General features: G+C 44.6%; 2 protein-coding genes and 1 non-coding gene across 20 annotated transcripts in view; 2 read left to right on the forward strand and 1 right to left on the reverse strand.

The window, feature by feature from the left end:
* Positions 1–19,781, forward strand: part of Med12l (mediator complex subunit 12L) — a 265,230-nt gene that overhangs the window by 110,954 nt on the left and 134,495 nt on the right. The window lies entirely within an intron of this gene.
* P2ry14 (purinergic receptor P2Y14) overlaps positions 1–19,781 on the reverse strand; it is a 37,714-nt gene that overhangs the window by 17,040 nt on the left and 893 nt on the right. For 2 of the 5 annotated variants that reach the window (XM_074059770.1, XM_074059764.1), the window contains exon 1: positions 3–342. The gene's annotated coding sequence lies outside the window, so the exon portion shown is untranslated. Of the gene's footprint in view, positions 1–2; positions 343–4,331; positions 4,493–19,781 lie in introns of those variants that run through there. The other 3 variants (XM_074059766.1, XM_074059768.1, XM_074059767.1) reach the window with 3 other exon arrangements.
* On the forward strand, positions 13,688–13,752 carry LOC141418686 (small nucleolar RNA SNORD58). Its single transcript, XR_012443344.1, has one exon. It is a non-coding gene; the product is annotated as a small nucleolar RNA SNORD58 (small nucleolar RNA).

The raw sequence follows: 19,781 nt of genomic DNA on the forward strand, positions 1-19,781 counted from the left end.
ACGGTTTCCCAGTGTGATGTCTGTGGAGGCAAGATGGGCTCAGCGAGTGAGGGGAACGTCAGGCTTGGCTCCCCGCTCTGTCCTGTGAACAGCAAATGCTGCATTAGCTCTCTGACAAGCACTTAGGGTGCTGTCTGCAAGGCTGGCTTCTCACCAAATGTGTGAGCGTCAAGCCCTGCAGAGGTCCAGTGCTCTCTGGAGCTTGTAGAAGTTGGAGCTGGTTGGGATTTTCAAGTGTCACAAATGAGTAAGACCTGACCCACAGTAAATGCAGAGTGCTGAACCAGGGAAGTGCTCCCGTGGAGGGCGGGTGGCCTTTCCCATGCCTAGTCCTGACCTCTCCCTCTGAAGCTGTTGTAATAATAGCTCCTGTGTTTTGCTGGGGAGGATTTTCAAGTTAGATCACATGGCTTCGACTCCCTTCTTGGAACTGGTTGGGAAACTGAAGACTATTTGGGAGTAAAGCAAACCTGTACATTCCCACCTTGAGCACCAGGGTGCAGTGGGAGGCTGTGCACATCCATGGTCCCCTGAGTCTTGGTCCTTGCAGGACACGAGGACTACAACCAGGAGAGAGTCAGAAGACCCTCCCTGTACTCAGAGATGAGGGTGGGTGATTTCTCTGGCCTTTCCCTGTCCTAGGGGTATACTGCCTGACCGTGCCTCTCTGTTCCAGCCTTTACCTGGATGTGATCCTGGCCCTTAATGGGGTGTTGGGGCCCCGCGTCTGTCTCCAGCTTCTCTTCTCCACTGAAACCTGATTTTAGAAAACCCTATTTCTGTCTTGGTTTGTTACTTGCCCCTAATTTCTGATTATTTCCTTATTTAACAAATTGTTCTGGAGTTTATTACATTATAACTCTGAACTGACACAATCATAATACCTCTCTCAGGGGGAAGAGTTGATTCTGCTTTGAAGCCATATGGGTTTGGGCCTATATTGTCAACTTGATTCATTTTCTTTCCCTCTGTCTTAGGGAAGCATGCTTGTTTATCACTCATGCTTCTTCCAAACAAAGTAAAAGCTCTCAGAGCTCTCCCTTAGCCTTAAATCCTCTTTGTTAGCAACCATCCAAAGTGGACTTTGACCTCAGCCAAGCAATGAAAATGGCCTCTGCAGCCTTCACTTCCCTCCCTCTGCACTCTCTTCCCAACTTCTCAGCTGTCCTCCAAAACTGCCCAGCACCTCGTCATTCCCACCGTGCATCTGCTGTTTTGCCCTGTGTTGGTACAGTGCATTATGGTGGGATGGTGAGGCAGAGGAGGGGCTTACTCAACTCACTGAGAGAGAGAGGGAGGGACAGAGAGACATAGATCTTTCAGATACAAGAGTGGTTAATCAAGGAGGACCTCCACTATTTTCCTAGTCTATTTTTTCTAGTCTAGGACATTCCCACATTGGAGTTAATTCCCTTTTTTGCCCTCAGTAGTGGGAATTGAACTCAGGGCCTCATGCTTGCCTTGACTTGAGCCACCACCACCCCCCCAGCCCCCCAGTCCCTTTGCTTTTTTTAGCTTGTTTTTCCTTAGTATCTGGGATTATAGAAGTACACCACTACTTCCTAGCCTTCTGACATGCCTCTTTTTATTCTCATTCCTTTTGTTTTTGGTAATTAAAATTAAACTGATTTAAAATTTTAAAGTCATGCCTTTATGTTAAGAAACAAACCATTTTGCAAAATTGATAATGAAACATAGTGTCTGCACCCTCCCCCAGCCTCACTTGCACCTTTCACTGCTCCGGTGTCAGCCTATATGCCTACATGACCAGCAGTTGTTGGCTTTCCTTAGCGTCTCTGATTTCTTTATATGGAGGATGAGGATGTAGCTTGCTTACCCTCATGCCTACATGAGTTCAAGGTTTTGGGCAAAGCAGCCTCCTCTGTTCACATGCCAGCAGTGCTGTGAGTGTTACTCTGGCTGAGGCTTGCCATCTTATTTCAGGGGATTGTGGTCACCTGGCCTTCTCCAGTTACTGGGACAATCTGGCTCTGGTGGTCTAGTGGAGACAGGTTCCTTCTGGGTTCAGGCTGTCCACTTTCCATTTATAAGTAGTTAGGAGACATGAACATGCAACAGGCTAAGTTATGACTAGTTGAAAATCTCAAATTTGAAGTCCTCCAAAATCTCAACCTTTTCAAATACTGACATAAACACCACAAAGGCAAAATTCACACTTGACCTCTGGTGACAAGTCACAGTCACAAGGCAGGTACACAAAAATATTTTATCAATATGACCTTCAGACTTCGCATCTAAGTACTGTACGAATGTGAATGAATTTCATGATTAGAGTTGGTTTCCACCCCAAATTGTCTCACCATGTATATGCTCCAAAATCTGAATAATCCCGCCCACTCTGTTCCCCTGCTGTCGAGATAAAGGACGATCAACCTGAGTGTAAATTCTGGCTGGTACCACTCTCCAGTGTGCATTGAATGAGATCATATGTGGTCTGGTTCTTAGCTGTATGATATGAATAGGCCGAAAGTACTTCTGCCGATCCCATGACTGTGTAGAGCTATGTAGCATCCAGGTGTTTGTTCATGCGCATGACACAGCTTTCACTGCACACTCTTCTAAGCATCACAGCACCTGGGAAGTCTGCTTTGGTAATTCTTATTGATGAGTTTTGTTTCTGTTTCACTGGAGTGACCCTTTAGCTTCTCTGTTTCAGGCATTTTGCCTTCAGCTGCTTACGGTTATTGCTGTCTTATAAAAGTCACATACATGCTAAGGCTACACTTCCCAAACTATACTTTTTCTTTCTTCCTACCTGAAACTTGCTGGACTGAAGGTCTAAATCATTTCTGATACTTTGCTACTTTCTTTTGAGTTTCCCTTAACAAGCATGGTCTTGGTTTTATTGATTTAAAAGTATAGATAGTCACTTAGAAGTTGCATGCTTCTAAACCACAAATGGGCAGCCCAAGGACGGGCTTGTGAGTTGGTAAGGAGTACGCCAACAGTCCAACACCCAAGGGGACCTGCAGGGGTAGGGAGGGGCAGAGACATCGTGTTCTTCAGGGATCCCCCTGATCTCCACCCTCTTTTGGGTAAAAGGCCATTTCTACCTCTTGGAGCCAGGTGACCTTGGGCTAGTTCTGTAATCTCTCTATATTGCTTTCCTCATCTGTAGAGAGGGTCTAGGACTACTGGCCTCATTAAAGTTGTCTGAACGTTTACACAAAGTAATATGCCTTTTTCTTTTTTATACTGTAATGTTCATCCAAAGTAGGGGGTCAGTAAATGGTAGGAACTCTCAGTAATACTGTACACTAAATACAGTTTTCTTGAAATTAGGTTATTGTTATGTGGACAAACTGTGTGATCCTAAAGTCCCTCTCCATTGCTGGAAGTCCCACCAGATGCTGCCCTGTGGGAATGATGAGCTTGTTATGGTAATAATAGGTTATTTAGTGCTCCAGATGGATCTCTTATTTTAAGGTTGGGGAACACTAAATAATAGTAAAGGCAGAACAACAAAAGCTTATATGAGCAAAGCATTTTATTAATGCTTGTGAGCTCGCTGATTGTTATTAATCCATTATGGGTGTTTTTGTGTGAATGCATACAGTTTTTTAAATGAGCCATAGGAAAATAATGTTTGAATTTGCTAAGTAATCTCTTGATGTTTGCCAGATGCATTACCACCTGTCCACTCCACATACAAAGTCCGTGTGGCGTGTCAGAGGAGCTCAGATGCTTAACCTTGATTGGAGGCATATGGATGATATAAAATGAAAAGATAGCACATGACACACCTTCTTCTGAAGCATAGGAAATGGACCCTTTAAAAGGTGGTGCTTCTGAGATGGTGGACATTGTTGGCTTTTTTGCAGGACCCTTGGAGGGGTTTCTAGGAGACCATGCCTGGGAGGCATCTGCACACAGCTTTTCTCTGTGCACTTAAGATTCACTTCAGTTTAATCCTCACTTTTAAGCTGACACTTGGCATGTTGCAGTTAGTTTAAATATTTATAGGAGCTGGCTATTACGTATCATCTTTGAGATTGTGAGGCATTTGTTGACCCATGGTGTTGGGGTTGTGAGAGCAGTGCGTTTGTGTTGTTAAGAGCTTGCCTTAGTTGGGAAACTGGCAGAGTCACAAGTGAGCTATGTGTCCATGGGCACATTCCTCAACTTCTCTGTGCCTCAGTAGCCTTATCCCCAGAAGAATCTGTGCAAGAACGAGGATAATATCCAATTCAGAGTGTTGTTAGGAGGAAGATCATGAGTACCTGGCACATGGGAGAGCAAAGTAATTTCCCACGTGGAAAACTAAAGTGAACAAACAAGCCTGAAGAACTGCACTATGGTGGGTGTCTCACCATTTCCAATAGGTGACTGGTTGGAGAATGAGCAGGGTCAAAATGGAGTTTTTGTTCATGTTTCTTCCCTTTGGTTGCTTCTGTCTTTCTCTGAAATGGAGTCTACACATAGTGCTCACAGATCTGTATATCAGTGTTCCACGGGTCCTGATGTCCTTTCACTGTAATACACAAAAGCATGGTTTCAAATGAAGGGGGCAGTGGGGAGCAAGCACTCTGCTCAGTCACCACCTGGTTGCTCCTAGCATGGCTGCATCCCCCAGGCTGAGGAATAATGTGAGATCGTCTCATTCTAGAAAACCATTGTTCCAGAGTAAGACTGTCCCACTGTCACAGCCATGGGCCTCAGGTGTTTTACCAGTTCAAAGCCAGGGGATCAACATTTAGTCATGGTAGTAGATAAAAAGGAGGACATAGCAGGTTGGATATATCAGAATGTGAACACTCCAGTGAGATAGTCTGTTGAATAAAAGGCTGGGTTTCTCTTCTGGCTTTGAGAACCATCTCAGGTCATTCTTTACCATCCCTGCTCTGTTGTGGAGGCCACAGTGGTGTGCATTCTTGTGTGACCAAAAGGTAAGAATTTTCTTGGTGTTCTTCCTCCCTCCCTGCTGTGTGGGATTCTTCCTGGGCTTCTTTGTAGGCTGGAGTATTTTATACTGAGATGTCCCATGCACTCTGCATTGTTTGGTAACTTTACATTAAGTGCTGTACTTGAGTGCCTGCCCTGGAGATCTCGATATCTCTCTCTCTCTCTCTCTCTCTCTCTCTCTCTCTCTCTCTCTCTCTTACTTTCACTCACTCTTGCTCCCACTCTCTCCTTCTCTCACTTCCTCTCTCACTTTTCCCTTTTTGGTACATTTATTAGTAAAATTGGGCTACGGGCACAGGTTAAGTGATAGAGTTCCTGCCCAGCAATCACAAGCCTTGAGTTCAAACCTCAGTATTACCACAAACAAAGCAAAATGCGAATTTTGAAAGCAAAGCTGCAACTCCCTTTTGTGGTGTGGTTAGCATAAGCAATTTACAACTCATTCCTAAGATGAGTTTGGAATGCAGAGAACCATTGGTCACCTCTGCGTTCCCAGCCTGCAGGTGCACATGAAGGCTGGATACCTCACAGTTAGTGAGGTCACAGGGTGGGGGTGGGGGGGGGCTTTGTGGCTTTTCTTTGAATGGCAGTGCTTCAGAGCTTATTTTTCTGATGAGCATCTTTACTACCTTAAATGATACATATGTATGTCTTCCACACATGTATACCGGATATCAAGTTAGTATCAGTATTACATACTATGTATTTTCTGAAATAATTTGAAAAAGTATTGGTGAGTGAAGCCCTTTACTTAAAGAAAGAGACACATTTCTTAATGGCAGGCTTCAGGGCTCACCTCAGACGGTTCTGCACTTGCTCTTTGCCTTTGGTTCCTTTACAGTCTCTGAGAACAGTGCTGTCTGTGAGTGCATCGCCGTCTTTCCCTTGGAAGCAGGCTGTCCTCTTGAACTGTGCTACACTTGCTTTTATGCCTTTAGGAATTCAGAAGGAACTTTCTGACAGGGCCGAAAACACTTTTCAAAAGATTCCTTTCACAAAGTGAAAACACTTTTCAAAAGATTCCTCCTTTTCGACAGGGCCGAAAACACTTTTCAAAAGATTCCTAACCAAAACTGATTAGGTGGGGCAACCTTACAATTCATCTTGCAAACTGAGACACTTGAGAGTGAATGAGGAGGCATTGATTATAATCATGCTGGGACAGCCTAGAGAAATGGGTCTGCGTGCTCATACCAGGGAATACATTCACCCTAAGGCAGGTAGGCTTTGGAGAGTCAGAATAGAATTTTCCAGTACTAAAAGTCTCTGGAAAGCCAGGAGTTCATGCATGTTTGAAAATGAGTCTGGCAGACAGTGCTACCTTCTCCCTGTGGGTGGGGAGTTTGCTGTGGTGTAGGACTGACATATACCCTGAGCTAAGCTATTGAACACCTACATATATGAATACTCAGTGTTTGCTTTTAGGAGGATTCTTGTATCTTCCACTTAAAAGAGCTCATTGTATTTCCAAACACAAGTTAAGAGTCCTATCCTGGTTTACAGTTCGTGACCCAAGCATTCTTCCATTGCTAAAATTCCTTCATGACCTCTCTGACTGTGTTAATCCACCCTGATCTCTGCCTTTATGGTTCCTGTATTTCAACTCTAAATTTCTGGAACCAAGTCCCTTGTTGATAATATTTGTCACATGGCATAGAGATGAGATCAGTAAGGTATTAAGAGGGCCTCGGGTCACTTTCTGTTTGTTGATGTCCACAACATTCAGCATATCACTGGAGACAGAGTGGTCCTCACTGTGTTGATGCTGGGCTGGGGAGATCGTGAGTGTGCTGTAGTCAGTGAACAGCAAGGGTAAATGAAGAGAATTTATGTTTGAAAGTGGGGAAAAGAGCCACTAAGTCACCTTGTGTAGCCTAATGAAATGGGTTGTAAGAGCCTTCCCTTCAGAGTTGTTCCTACAACACATTTTGACCTCTAATTTCCTTCTTAACCTGGCTGTGCCAATGTCCACAGGCAGTGTTCAGTGACAGTTTACAGAAGCCCAGTTGGGTATGCACTCGCCTTATTCTCAGATGATGGCTTTTCTGGGTTCTGTAAGCATTAGAACCTAGTCTTAAAATGTAAGCCAAGGCACCAGCAGCAAAGCCACCATTCCTCATTATCCCGAGGGTGTCATCCCATGCCTTTGCTGGCCTCCCACTTGTTTCCGTGTGAGTTCTCTGAGGTCAAGGATGTGACCTGGAGACCCCTGTGTGTTTAATGGCTGGATTGCATTCTTTCGGGAGGAGCATCTTCACCTTCAGAACCATGTCCTATTTATGCTCTGAGTTCTGACAGAATGGGGGTAAAAACTGTACTATTCCTGACCCCAGTTTGGAAATACTGGGTATGAGAGATCAGGGGTGTTTGCCTGTGTGAATGATGGAGATACTAAGAACTGGTAGGTGTGGAGGTGGTAGTGATGGTGGAGATGTGTTGCTGGCTGCTGTTTCATATAAATACTGGAGTTAGTTTCTAGCCTGATCTAGTTGGATGTAAGGAATTTGATGAGTATTTGCATAATTGAATTAAAGTGATAGCCAGATGTCACCTACCTTGAGTTGTGGACGGTGGGGGATTAGTGATGAGGGAAGCAAAATAAACGGCTGTCACTTGGTGGGTGCCACACTAGTAGGTAGTGCAGAAATGGCTTCAGTTGTGGAGGTTGTACTGCTGCCGTCTTCCCACTCCTGAAGCACACACTTTGTGGATGGGCCCAGGGATTCAGGTCTTAACACGTTAAAGTTAAGGACCACTGTCAAACCAGTCCTACCTAACAGCTTTGGGTAGAGAGTGCCTGTCAGTAAGTGAGGAGAGCCAGAAGACCAGAAAAACAGAACTACATCGTGTATAGTAGCAGGAGAATCAGGAACCCTGATGAAGCATTTGATTTTTTTCAGAACTCACCCAGTAGAATGACTAGATCCTAAGTCGCACAGTGATTATTTCTTTTGAGACTTTGACTGTTATTATCACCAGTAGCTTGCGTACCCCTGGACTGAAGTTTTTGCCCCCAGCATTTTGTGAGGTGAAACGCCTCTGGAAAGTAAGATGGGCTCTGCTGTGCTGGGGCAAAGGGAATTTGGTAAGTCCTATTTTACTTGGAAAAAAAAACCCAAAAAAGTCGATTTTCAGAAATCTGTTAAGGAATGCATGGGCAATATAGGCAAATTAGAAAATAAAAGTACTAACTAGAAGAAAGAGAGGACCACCAGTGTGTCCTTTGGTAACCAGTTACTTTGTTGCAAATGGTAAAGTGAAAACAAAGTAAGCACTTGGTGATCCTGATCCTGGAAGAGAGTTTGTTCTTCTCAGTTACACACTGGGAAATGGCACAGTGATAGTAACAACATCTAAGATGTCCTGAGGTTCAGCACTTCAAATGCTGCCAGATGCTGTTCTGAACTCTCACAGCTCGTGTGCCTGGCACTGCAGCTTACATACTGTCCCCTCTGTTCACGAGTGTCTTGCCTGAGGTCACACAGCTGGGAGGGATTTGAGTGAGGAGGGACACTGTACTTGTCTCTCTGGAACACAGCCTGGTCCTCTGCGATGGGTGGATGGTTAGAAAGCCTGCACAAGTAAGTGGCTGCTGGGAGGTGACATTGCTGCCTGTGTGGAGAGGCGCAGAGGTGGGTCAGCAACAGGTCCTGAGCTCTTAGGAAAGCTCAGTTCCCTCTTTGACCTCTGTCAGCATGTGACACTGCTGATTGGAGCCCTCCTGCCATTAGTGGGCATCTGTTTAGCTTAAACTGTATGACACTGCATTTTCTGTGCTGAGCACTTCCGAACATCTGCAACCAGAAGGACGTGTACAAATGTGACATTCACAGCTTGCTCCCCAGCAAGGGCTGACAAAATTACCATCAGACTCTGAGCCTTTAAATAACATTTGTTTGTAAAGTTACTTTGTTCTTTAATCTTGACTTTAATGCCAATTTGGGTCATATCAACATTCTAAAATGTCACAAGCTTTGCATGTTTCCTCGTTAGTCTGATTTTCCTCAGAACTGTTTCCCAGAACACTAAGTGGAAGTTTTAAGGATTCTTAAATGATATGTGAACGGGGCAGTCTGAGAGCGAGTTGATTGAATATGCTCAGTGAGTAAGGGTGATAGCTAAAGGCTTTCTGAAGTGTAGAGATTAGGAGCACAGGTGATAGGGTTGGAAAACCTGGACTCAGTCACTTGCCTACTTGTTAGCTGTGTGACTGGTAGGACCTGACTTATCTGTTTAGTGCTGATAACTCTTTATCCCATAGGGCTGTGGTCAGACGGAGTGTTGATATTAGATGGCACCAAAGTGTGGCAAGCCCAGTGAATGGTAGCGTTTGTTATCGGTGGGAATCAGTGGGATTCAGTGACTTGTCTCTGCCCATTTTTTTTTGTTTTGTTTTGTTGTTGCTTTTGAACAGTGCACCTCATTCTGTTGAAGAAAGGAATCATAACATGACCATCTCCCTGTTAGGGAGCATTTGGGTCCTTCCTTCCTCCCTCCCTTTCCCCTCTCACTCTCTGTCTTTCTTCCCACTGACACAAGACTCTCTGTACACATACTTCCTCGCTCCCTCCCACGTCCCCTCAGAACTCTGAAGGGCATGTGTTCTGCTTGGTCTTCAGTGACACTGCCCTAATTTGGGTTCCTTATGTTGTAAGTGCTGTTCTGTGGGGCATCAGAAGACCATGCTCACTTAGCATGAAGTTAATTAGCAGAGATGCTGTCCTGTAAATTGAAGAACTGAACTTTCATCACAAGGACAGCAGGAACCAATTTTGTCAGATAAGGAAGAGAAAACCATCTTAAGAGCTTTTGTGGAAAAGGTCCTGCAGCCTGCCTCAAAAACTCAGATTGAGCTTGGTGGGTTTATGACTGTATGGAGTGCACATATCTATGCTAATCCTAGGCCTGAATGGAGAATTCCTCCAAAATTGTTCCTCCTCTACCTGCAGTTTCACTTTTGCATTGAGAACCTTCCCTCAGTCCTGGTCAATGCTGGGAAGCAAGAGTGGACTACGTCTCCCCTCTCCCCCTGCCCCTCAGCCTTCATTCTTCTGCCAGCTGTAAGAGGGATCATTGAGAACAGAGATCACTTCTCACCTCCCTTTTCAGATCTGTCCAGGGTGTGGTGTGTATATAAAGGAAAGTCTCATCAGACCTAGAATAAAACTCACTTTTCAAACCCAGCCTACATAGTCCTTCATGGCCAGCGCTACCTACTTCTATGACCACACAGCCTGTGCCCTCTTCCTTGCTCCTTTTGTTGGCACCACACCGACCTTCTCTTCCTCCATCATTGTAGTCATCTTGGAAATTTCCTGAATGCTCCTCCTCCCTCTTCATCGCCCTCCTTGCATTTCCACAGCTCTTGTTCTGGTCTCTAGGCTCCAGGGTGGTTTTCCCTGATGGCCCCATCTACCAGTGCTTGTGCATCCTACCCCAGCCTGCTGGATTATCCTTCAGCACAGAAGTACTCCTTAGGCTGCCAGTCACTTGTGACATGGACTCTGTACTCCATGCACTGCTGGATCCATGAAGGATGAGGGAAGGGCAGCCTATTGTGGCGTACAGCATGAGACTGTATTTTGAGACCACAGGCCAGGGGTAGATCTTTACAGTCTTTGAAGAGATTGAAGAGGCTGAGCCTTTTCTCTTGCTTTTCCCAGCACAGGCATGGATGTCTGGCAGTTCTTGAGAAGCCCAAGTTCCATGGACTGAGTTCGTGTCTCTGAGCATCACCGCCTTCTGCTTTTCATGCTTCATTCCTTGAGTCACAAAAGCACTAATGAGCCTCATTCTCAAGGTCCCAAATGCCCCATTTCTCCTCTCCCCTTAAGGTGTTGTGACTGACAGCCTTACAGCAGGCATATTAGGAATCCTCTGTGGGGCAGTAGGCAGTATACAGCTGGTGCATCTTAGGAGCACCTTCCTCCATAAGGAGGAATCTGCTAGGAGAAGGCTGGTGTCTGATTCAGGGACTGACAGTGTCCTCACCTTCGCCCCAGCAGGAGCACTTCTGGTCTGCATGTCTACATGCGAGTAAGATAATGTCCGAACAAAAGTTTCTCCTGACAAAGTTCTGGAATGGCTTGGAACAGTGTCCTGTGGCCCTGGGCACTTGGAGGTGGCAGGCTAACACTGAGGGCAGTCTGACTGGCTCTGAGCCAGGGAGGTGTTAACTGCTCTTTGTGTCTTGAACTTACTCAGCACAGGAGCTCTTAAGCCCCCAGCGCAGGCACAGGTGGCCTGGGCATCAGTGCTGTCTTACTGCTCCTGTCTGCCCCTTATTTCTCCCTAGTGTTTCTCTTTATGACACAATGTTGTTGTGGAAACTTTATGCTAATGACTGTTCCCAGCACTGTGAGTTTGGTAAAGGCTCATCTGAATTCTGTGAAATAATTGTAATTCCCTTCATGGCCTCAATTTCTAGGCATTCATAATCTTCTCTTAAAATGGAACATGGGGCAGGGCATAGTGGGGCATGTTTATAGTCCCAGCGTTGCGGGAAGTGGATATTGGAAGAATGGTGGTCCCAGGCTAGCCTACGCAAAAGTTAATGAGTCCCTATCTCAACCAGTAAGCCGGCATTGATGGTACGTGTCTGTAATCTTAGCTACTGTGGAAGTGTACACAGGAGGATTGTGACCCCTGGCAGGCCCAGGAAAAAAGCAGGAGGCTCTGTCTGGAAAAGTAAGTAAAGCAATAGGACTCAAGGTGTGGAGCATTGCCATTGCATCTTTGAGAGGCCCTGAGTCCAAACCACAATACAGCCGAGAAAAAAGAAAAAGAGAGAGAAAGAGACCTTGAGGCCTGGGTATAGCTCAGTGGAAGAGCATGTGTTTAGTGTGCACAAGGTCCTGGGTTTCACTCCCTGCACCACGTATGTACACACACACACACACACACACACACAGAATCAAAATGGGTATAAACTTGTGAAACAGTTGAACCGTATCGCTAAATGTACCTCAGAATTCTCAAACAACAACAAAAAACCTTTGAGGTCTGTAATTACAGTACCAACCAGTTAGAAGACAATTTGCCGAAAGAATGAGCTAACTCTAAGCCCAGGCTGCCCACCTGGAAGGCACACTGGGCCTCCACATGGGGGAAACATGGCTCATAAGCAAGATGAGAACAGGGCAAAGTGGGGGTGCTTCAGATGCTCTGGGAAGGGTCAGCTCCTGTCTGCTAGAAAGGAAGTGACATGCTCATGGCCACCCTGTCACATGGTCTGTAACAATCAATACCCTTCTCCCTGAAGTCCGTCGAGTCCCGTACGGTGCTGCTAGTGTCGGTCAAAGCACATTCCTCTTGTAGGAAGTTTGGGTTTGCTTTATACCTAGTGTGTTAGTTACATCTGTGCTGCAGAGCACAGAGAATTGTTTCTAATTTAATATGTCTGGATAACTCCTTCTCAAGAGCACTTTTGCATGCTAGCATTTTTTACATTCTTTAAATGGGAAGTTTATTTTGACTGTTACTTTGACTCATTAACTAGACACTTCACAGGACATATGTGACTTGAGACAATATTCTTCACTGGGAGTTTTTGCTTTTTTATGCTTTTTGACCTCCAGCTATGGGGAGGGTTATATATTGTGCAACTAGAAGGCAATAAAAATAATGGGGTGCTATAAGGAAAGGTGATGAGAAGAGGAGTTTAAGTGCATGACTACATTCAAGCAGCTAATCACAAAACTCCTCCGTGTCTTTACAAAAGAAACCATCTGCTCACATGGTATTTCCCCATGTTTTCTTTCACCCTGAGTTCTGAGCAAGTGTTGTTGGTTATCTCGGAGTGGATCTGTGTTCGTTGACTCCAGTGGACACACACAGTGGTGATGAGGGCATGGGCTCTGGTTCTGACCCTTTTCCTGGAGTTCCCAGCTGCAGTGCAGAGACTTAAGCCCACAATGGAGCTGGGGAGGGGAAGTTCATGCAGTTTGCCCAGTTGCCACTCGGCTCTCACAGTACAGTCTCTCTCTCCCACTCTGTGTATGCTCCTTGGTCCTAATGGATCCATCAGCCTCTCCAAAATCCAGTGAGAGGGCGAGGAGTAATTTTACTCTTCTAAGTTGTGTGCTTTCTTAGTAGAATAGCAATGAAATAGCTTGACGTTCCCTATTTTAGCATGCATCAGGTGGTAATAACTTTTATCTGAATAATAGGAATAATTCTCTTCATGCTTTGAATTACCATGTTTTCATGAAGACACACTAAACATTTTAAAATGTCATCTAAGTCCTATAAAATAACACCAATATTTTAGGTCATAGAAAATGTTCCTCAAGAGGAATATTTTAAGTATTTATTACTCACTGTGTAATTCTTGACTGAGGGAGCCTAATTCATTAAAGAGAATTTGGCCTGTACTGGTAACACGGAAATTGTTCTAGTGTGGATTCCAAGGAAGACACTGTGAGCAGCTGCTGTCTGTGAGAAAGAGGCTTTGGCTGGACATTGTCCTAGGTCCAACAAATGTCAGGGCCAGGGCCATAGCATCAGTGCTCAATGATGTTTTGGGGTTGCCCCTGTTTGTGGCTTGAGTCTTTCAGTAGGCTTTTCTATCCAAGTGGAGCATGAGTCTTTCAAGAGGTTTTAAAACACATTTCTTCTAACCTGCAGGGTGTTGATGAGGTAGAAATGCATAGAAAGCACATGGTCTCTACAGAGAGCTAGCAAAGAAGTAATTTAAAATGTCTCATATGTAAAACCACTACCATCAAAGCTTCTAGAGTAAAACATAGGGTACCTCCCTAATCTTGGGTAGTAATGATTTCTTAGGACACAAAGTGTACTAAATATAAAAGAAAAAATAATCTGAACTCCTCATCAACATTTAAAACTTCCATTTTTCCTTAGTTACCATTGACATAGAAGTATTCACACTATCCCACTATTTAAAAAACTTCTACAGTTCTCAGACTATAACAAAAAGACCATCCAATTACAACAAATAGCCAAAGGACAGGAAAAACAATTCATAAAAGATGGTTGGCCAAGGAGCACAGGAAAAGATAGCACCATTCTTGCAGGAAGTGAATATTAAAATGGACAGTAACAAGTACCCCCACCATTAGGATGCCCACCCCCAAAACCTGCAAAAATTTGACAATCTGAGAGTTACGAGGGGGGCTGGGAACATGGGTAAGGTGGCAGAGCACCCGCCTGGCAGCAGGAGGCCTTGAATTCAACTCCCAGTACTGCCAAAAGCAAAACAAAAATTAAGAACCAATCAAACCAGAGTTGACAAGGACATTAAGTAAAGCAAACCTTAGGTTTTGTTTTTTTTTTTTTTTTGGTTGGGGATGAAATAGTGACTCTACTTGGAAGATAGTCACTTCTTACCAAGTTAAACATATAGCTACCTTATGACCCAGTAATTTCACTCCTAGGATTCACCCAAGAGAAATGAAAGCAAATGTCCACAAAAGGACTGGCTAGGATATTCATAAGAAATTTGTTCATAACTGCCTCGAATTGGGAACAACCCAAATGCTCAATAATCACCCAGCACAACTTGTGATACACTCACAGGAAAGGCCATCGCTCTTTGGGGACTGAGGGAATGATGGATGCCTATAACATGGACAGATCTGAATGTATTATGTTGAGTGAGAGGTCAGACACAGTGGAGTGTGTAGTGTGTGACTCCCGGAAGTCTTGTTTGGTAACTGCTGAAGCTAAGCCCCAGTGATAGGAGTTTGGGACACAGATGCTGGGGCTGGGAAGCTGTACCGGCGGTTTTGTGAGCAAGTGTGCACACTGTGCACACTTGTAACCTCTCTGTTAACCTCACAGGTTGATAGCCTCTATCTCAAGTTTTTGTTTTCTCATGAAGTGCTTCTTAGGGGAAGGTAGCTTGCCCCAAGAGTCCATAGCCAACCAATCGCTGGTTGGATTAAGAAGTCTGGGATGGAGGCTTTATAGACACCTAGGAGGGGACATCTGTTGGAGCATGGATTTGTTGCTGAGTCAGGCGTGGTGACTTGCACCTGTAATCCTAACTATTTGGGAAGCAGAGGTCAGGAGGATTGTGGGTCACGGTCAGCCTAGGCAAAAAGTTAGCAGGACCTTATTTGAATTAACAGGCTGGGTGTGTTGGCACACGCCTGTCATCCCAGCTACATTGGAATCATAAATAGGAAAGAAGGTCATGGTCCAGGCTGGCCTGGTCACAAACATGAGGCTCAGTTGGATAAATAACTAAAGCAAAAAGGGCCAGGGGTGTTGTTTAAGGGGTAGAGCTCCTGCTTAGCAAGTGCAAGGCCAGAGTTTAAACCCCAGTGCAGAACAAAACATGCATATGAGAGTCGGTGGCGGTTGGACTTGCTGTCCACGTTGCAGCAGGCACCCGCTGAGCCGTCCAGTGAGTCCTCTAGACACTTGCCTTTATTCTGCTCTTGCAGACGACTAGACTGAGCAGCCAGAGGTGAAGGAGAAACGGGAGTGCATTTTTCTTCTGCTTTCTGTGTCTTACAGTCATCACTTCACCACACTGTTTTACTGAGAAGGACAGTGATGGAGCCGTGCACCTTATGTCATGCTGGTTACTAGGCAACATACGTGTAAATTCATTTAACCTCCATGATACCTGGGCAGGTCATTGAGTGACTATCAAGGTTGTATCAAAGCAAGCGGTGTAGTCAAGATAGGACCAGAGGATTGAATCCAGCATGCACAATTTTTTTTTTTTTTTACCATGTTTTGTTCCTTGACCTTTTGTACACAGGGGCCGGTCATCTCCCTCAGAGAGCAGGCGGGTCCCTGTTCCCAAGCAGGGCAGGAGGGGCTAAACCTGCACTGTTGTTGCCAGCATATATTTAATTTGTTCAAGGCATTCCTCATTTCCATTCCTTCGTAAGACATTCCCGTCACCATGTTACTGGACTGATGGAGCCCATCCTCTCGAGGGACTTTGAAGTTAAGGTCTGGTCTCTGTTTCTTACTCCAGTAGCTCCTGCACAACTTGAACTAAGTGGAGAGAGGGGTCTGCCTCACAGTGCCCTCCGTTGGTGTTTAATGAAAGGAAATCAGTAAAATCTCTAATCAATCAATCAATCAGAATGAAAGGCCTTGCCATAATATCTAAAGATTAGGTAGTAAATGTACATTGCATGTGCTAAGTTAAAATACTGTGTTTTAAAAGAGAGAGTTATATTCTTTTCTATCCAAAAATGAGTCCTACCTAACCTGTGTGTTTGGTTGACCGGCCTGCTTCTGTGTCACCAGTTAGGAGGACAGCTGCTTACTCAGGCTCTTCAGATCAGTGATGGCAGCCACAGCTGGTCTAGGTTTTCTTTTTATCTCAGACACCAGCCTTTCTCTTCCTCTTTTTACTTCTGCAAAGGTGGTGGCTGCAGATCTATTTATGGCGGGGAAAGAGGCAGGGAGGTTCTTGTGCAGATGTCCATAGGCAGTTTCAGGAGACAGGAGGAAGAGACTGTCAACTCCAGGGACTTCAGTTGAACTAAGTGTCACTTTCCACCTTCTGTTTTTGTCACTAGTGCATGTACAGCTACCAGTTCCCAGCGGGGCAGGTTACAATTTGGAAGAAGCCTGTAAATGTTGGCTGGCTGTGACTAAATTAGATCTTTCAAATCTCTATAAAGAGGAGGAAAGAAATACAATCTTACAGGTTACATGCTCAAATATCATTGTCATGGCTGAGTAAATAATATCAGTTCCTAGGGGGAGAAGAGTGAGGATGTTCAGGTTTTCTGTTTGACTATTAAGCCCCAAGAGGATAGAGTCCTTACTTTGGGCAGAGTCGCCTTAGCACCTGGCTAAGGAATCAGTGCTTGTTGAATGAATAAATGACTGAAATATTTCTAGAGTGAGAACATTTCATCCATCTTTGGTAGCAGAATGGAAACGTTCCTTAGAAGAAGTCTCCTGAGCTCACCTGCCAACCTTTGGCCTTAGGGCTGAACTCCCTGCAAAGATTCCATTCATTAGGTGAGTCCATTCCAGCCAGATATCTCTCCCGTTATTACAGAAAAGTAAAATCCTCATGGTTTTTAGAGTCTAGTGGCTTGGAGTGATGTGACAGAAGGGAGTGCGTACAGACAGTCCTGGGAAACCGAGGACCTGATTCCTTTTCTTGGTGACCACACCACAGGTCTCCTTTGGGCCCAGCCTCAGAACTGCACAGCTGATCTTTTTCCTTTTTCTTTGATGTCTCCACTTTGACAGCAGACAGATTGTCTGCAATTGGATAACCCCTGCCTGCCCCTCCCCGCTCCCCAATCTTCTTAACAGAAAGATGAAGGGTCAGAACATGATAAGTAAAGCCTTTGATGCTCTTCCCAAACAACAGATGCCAGACTTCAGTGAACAACAAAAAGCCAGCAATTTAATTTAGGCTGAGTGAACAGAGATTTCAAAGGAATCTAAAATTGATAAGATCTAAGAGAAAATGACCAGTATTTCATGTTGACTTTAGCAGAGCAGGGTGGATTGAGAAGCTTGTGGTAAGCTTGGCTTTCCTGTGAATGAGTATAGCAGGTGATTGAGATGAAGATGAATAATTACTTGTTTACATGACATTATATTTTACTCACTAGTTAACTATGTTAGATTGGATAAGAAGCTTGTAGAAAAGGATGCAAAGCTGGGAGATGGAAACTCCCTGGAAGAAGGAGCCACACCACTTAATATGGAAGGTTTTAAAGACCTGATGGAGGAGCCTTCTCCCCTCCATCAGGATGCATCCCAGCTGCTCAGGATGCTGGGAATTCAAAGTAGATTGTATATGTTTGGTGGTGAGAGCTTTTTTAAAGATAGGGTACAGTACCGAAATTGGTTTCTCTCTTTGTGCTGCCCACACTCCCACAAGGCAGTGTGCTGTTTAGCCTTCACAGGGGCCATGGATAGAGTACCAGAATGGAGCAGCAGACTTGAAGCTAATTTGAATTTCAGGGCAGTAGGTCACATCTGACCAATGAAACCCATTATCACATACAGTCCAGGTCGTGTAATTTGTTTTCCAAGCAGGGTACTTTGAGATAGAAAGGGGTACTATTGACAGTTATGGCTGGTCAAACAAGAACTGTCCCAGAATGTAGGGTTATTCTCCTCAGTGGACCTCACTATCATGTGAGAAAATCACAAGAGGGCTGTCCCAACACAGGCTGCTGAGCCCACCTGCACAATTTCTGATCCAGTCTGTCCGGGAATCAAGAATTTGCACGCATTAACAAGTCCCCTCATACGGGATGTTTACAGCCTGCCCTCTGAGAACTCTGCTCTATCTTGAACAAATGTAATTTCCAGTTGATATAATTTTTGGTGCCTGTTGTTGTCCTTCTCCACTAGACAGCTCTCTGCATGTGAAGAGGCTGTGGAGATGGCAGGTGGGCTTGTGTTGGCCTCGCCTGTCTCCCTGCACTGGTGTTTTCTTGGACTAGAGGTGGCACAGGGAGGGAGACTGAGGCAGCTTATCCTTCCCTACTCTCAGGAAAATGCAGGCACGAAATGCTGTAAACCTGACTTCTGGTTCTCGGACAGAACTTAGGCTTAGAGAAGCCTGAACTTCTAACTCACTCCAGAGGCACTTGTCAAGTGAAGGTTTCCCTGGAACCCATATGCCTCTGTTCAGCACTTGGCTGCAGGAACATCTCAGGTCTCCAGGAAGTGTTGGAACCCACTGCTCCCCTCCCTCTGTCTTGTGGTGCACACCATGTGACGCCTAGCCTAGTTATGTTATAATTAACATGACAGTGGAGAGATAATATGCTGTCTTTGCTTTTTAAGCATCTGTTCATTATTTTGCTCAGTAATGACCTAGCTTGGAAATGGATGGTTTTATTAGGCAAATGTGAATGTGACAGTCACCTGTGGATAAGTGACCCTCAGAGAATGGGCCTCAGGTCACAAGCATCAGCAGCACCAGGAAATTTGTTTCAAATGGAGATTTTTAAAGCTCCAGCATAGACTTTCAGAGCTGGAACAGTGGGGTGGTTAGAGGAGTATGTTGTAGACCCTCCAGGTGATTGTCCTGTGGACTAACATTTGAAAGGCCTTGTTGTCATAAATAATTGTGTGCTATAGCTTATGTTTTGATTTTCAGAAGCATTGTAATCTCTGAATTAGGCTTTCCCATGGTCTCATTCATAATGGTATACCATTTGCCTTGATGAAGTTAAACTTTATGGCAGCAATGAAGCAGTGCTATCAGTCCTCGTTTACTGAGCACTTCCTATATTACTTTGCCAATGACTTTGTAATTATCTCTCTCTGTTCTACAGATTAGGACATGCACATGGCCCTCGGAGCTTGTAGATGATTATCACCTATGGTAGCTACTGGCTGTTTTTAAGTGTTTTTTTTCCCCTCAATTCTTCTGACTTTGAGAGACTTTTTTTCTTCCTGTTGTATTCTACTTAAAGATATCAGTGATCATTATAACTGTAAGTTTTTACTATAATTTTGCCCAAATATGTGTGCATTGTATTAAACAAACTCTTCTGTAGCCTGGGCATTTTAAACACTATTGCACCCTTGCAGGTGAAATTAGTTGCAGAGGTTTGAAGGGAAGGCAAGGACGTGATCGAGCAGTGGCACCCAGATACTTGCTTCCTTAAGTGTGAGGTGGTTGTTCTTTCCCCACATTCTGCCCACTTCCCTGTCTCGGTTCTCATGCTTGGGGTGTCCTGGTGCCACTCGTGTTGTCTTAGGTTGAGCATAGATGACAACATGCAGTTCGTGTGCATATGCCATGTGTAATTGTGTATGAATGTGCTTGTGTGTATTTGTAAGTTAAACTATAAAATTTCTTACATACTTAAAAATCATAAAATATGGTATTTTGATATTTTATAGGGAATGTTTTCTTATTTTTAACTTAATATCTAGAT

The sequence above is a fragment of the Castor canadensis genome, chromosome 17 (genome assembly GCF_047511655.1).
Source record: "Castor canadensis chromosome 17, mCasCan1.hap1v2, whole genome shotgun sequence".
NCBI lineage: Eukaryota > Metazoa > Chordata > Mammalia > Rodentia > Castoridae > Castor > Castor canadensis.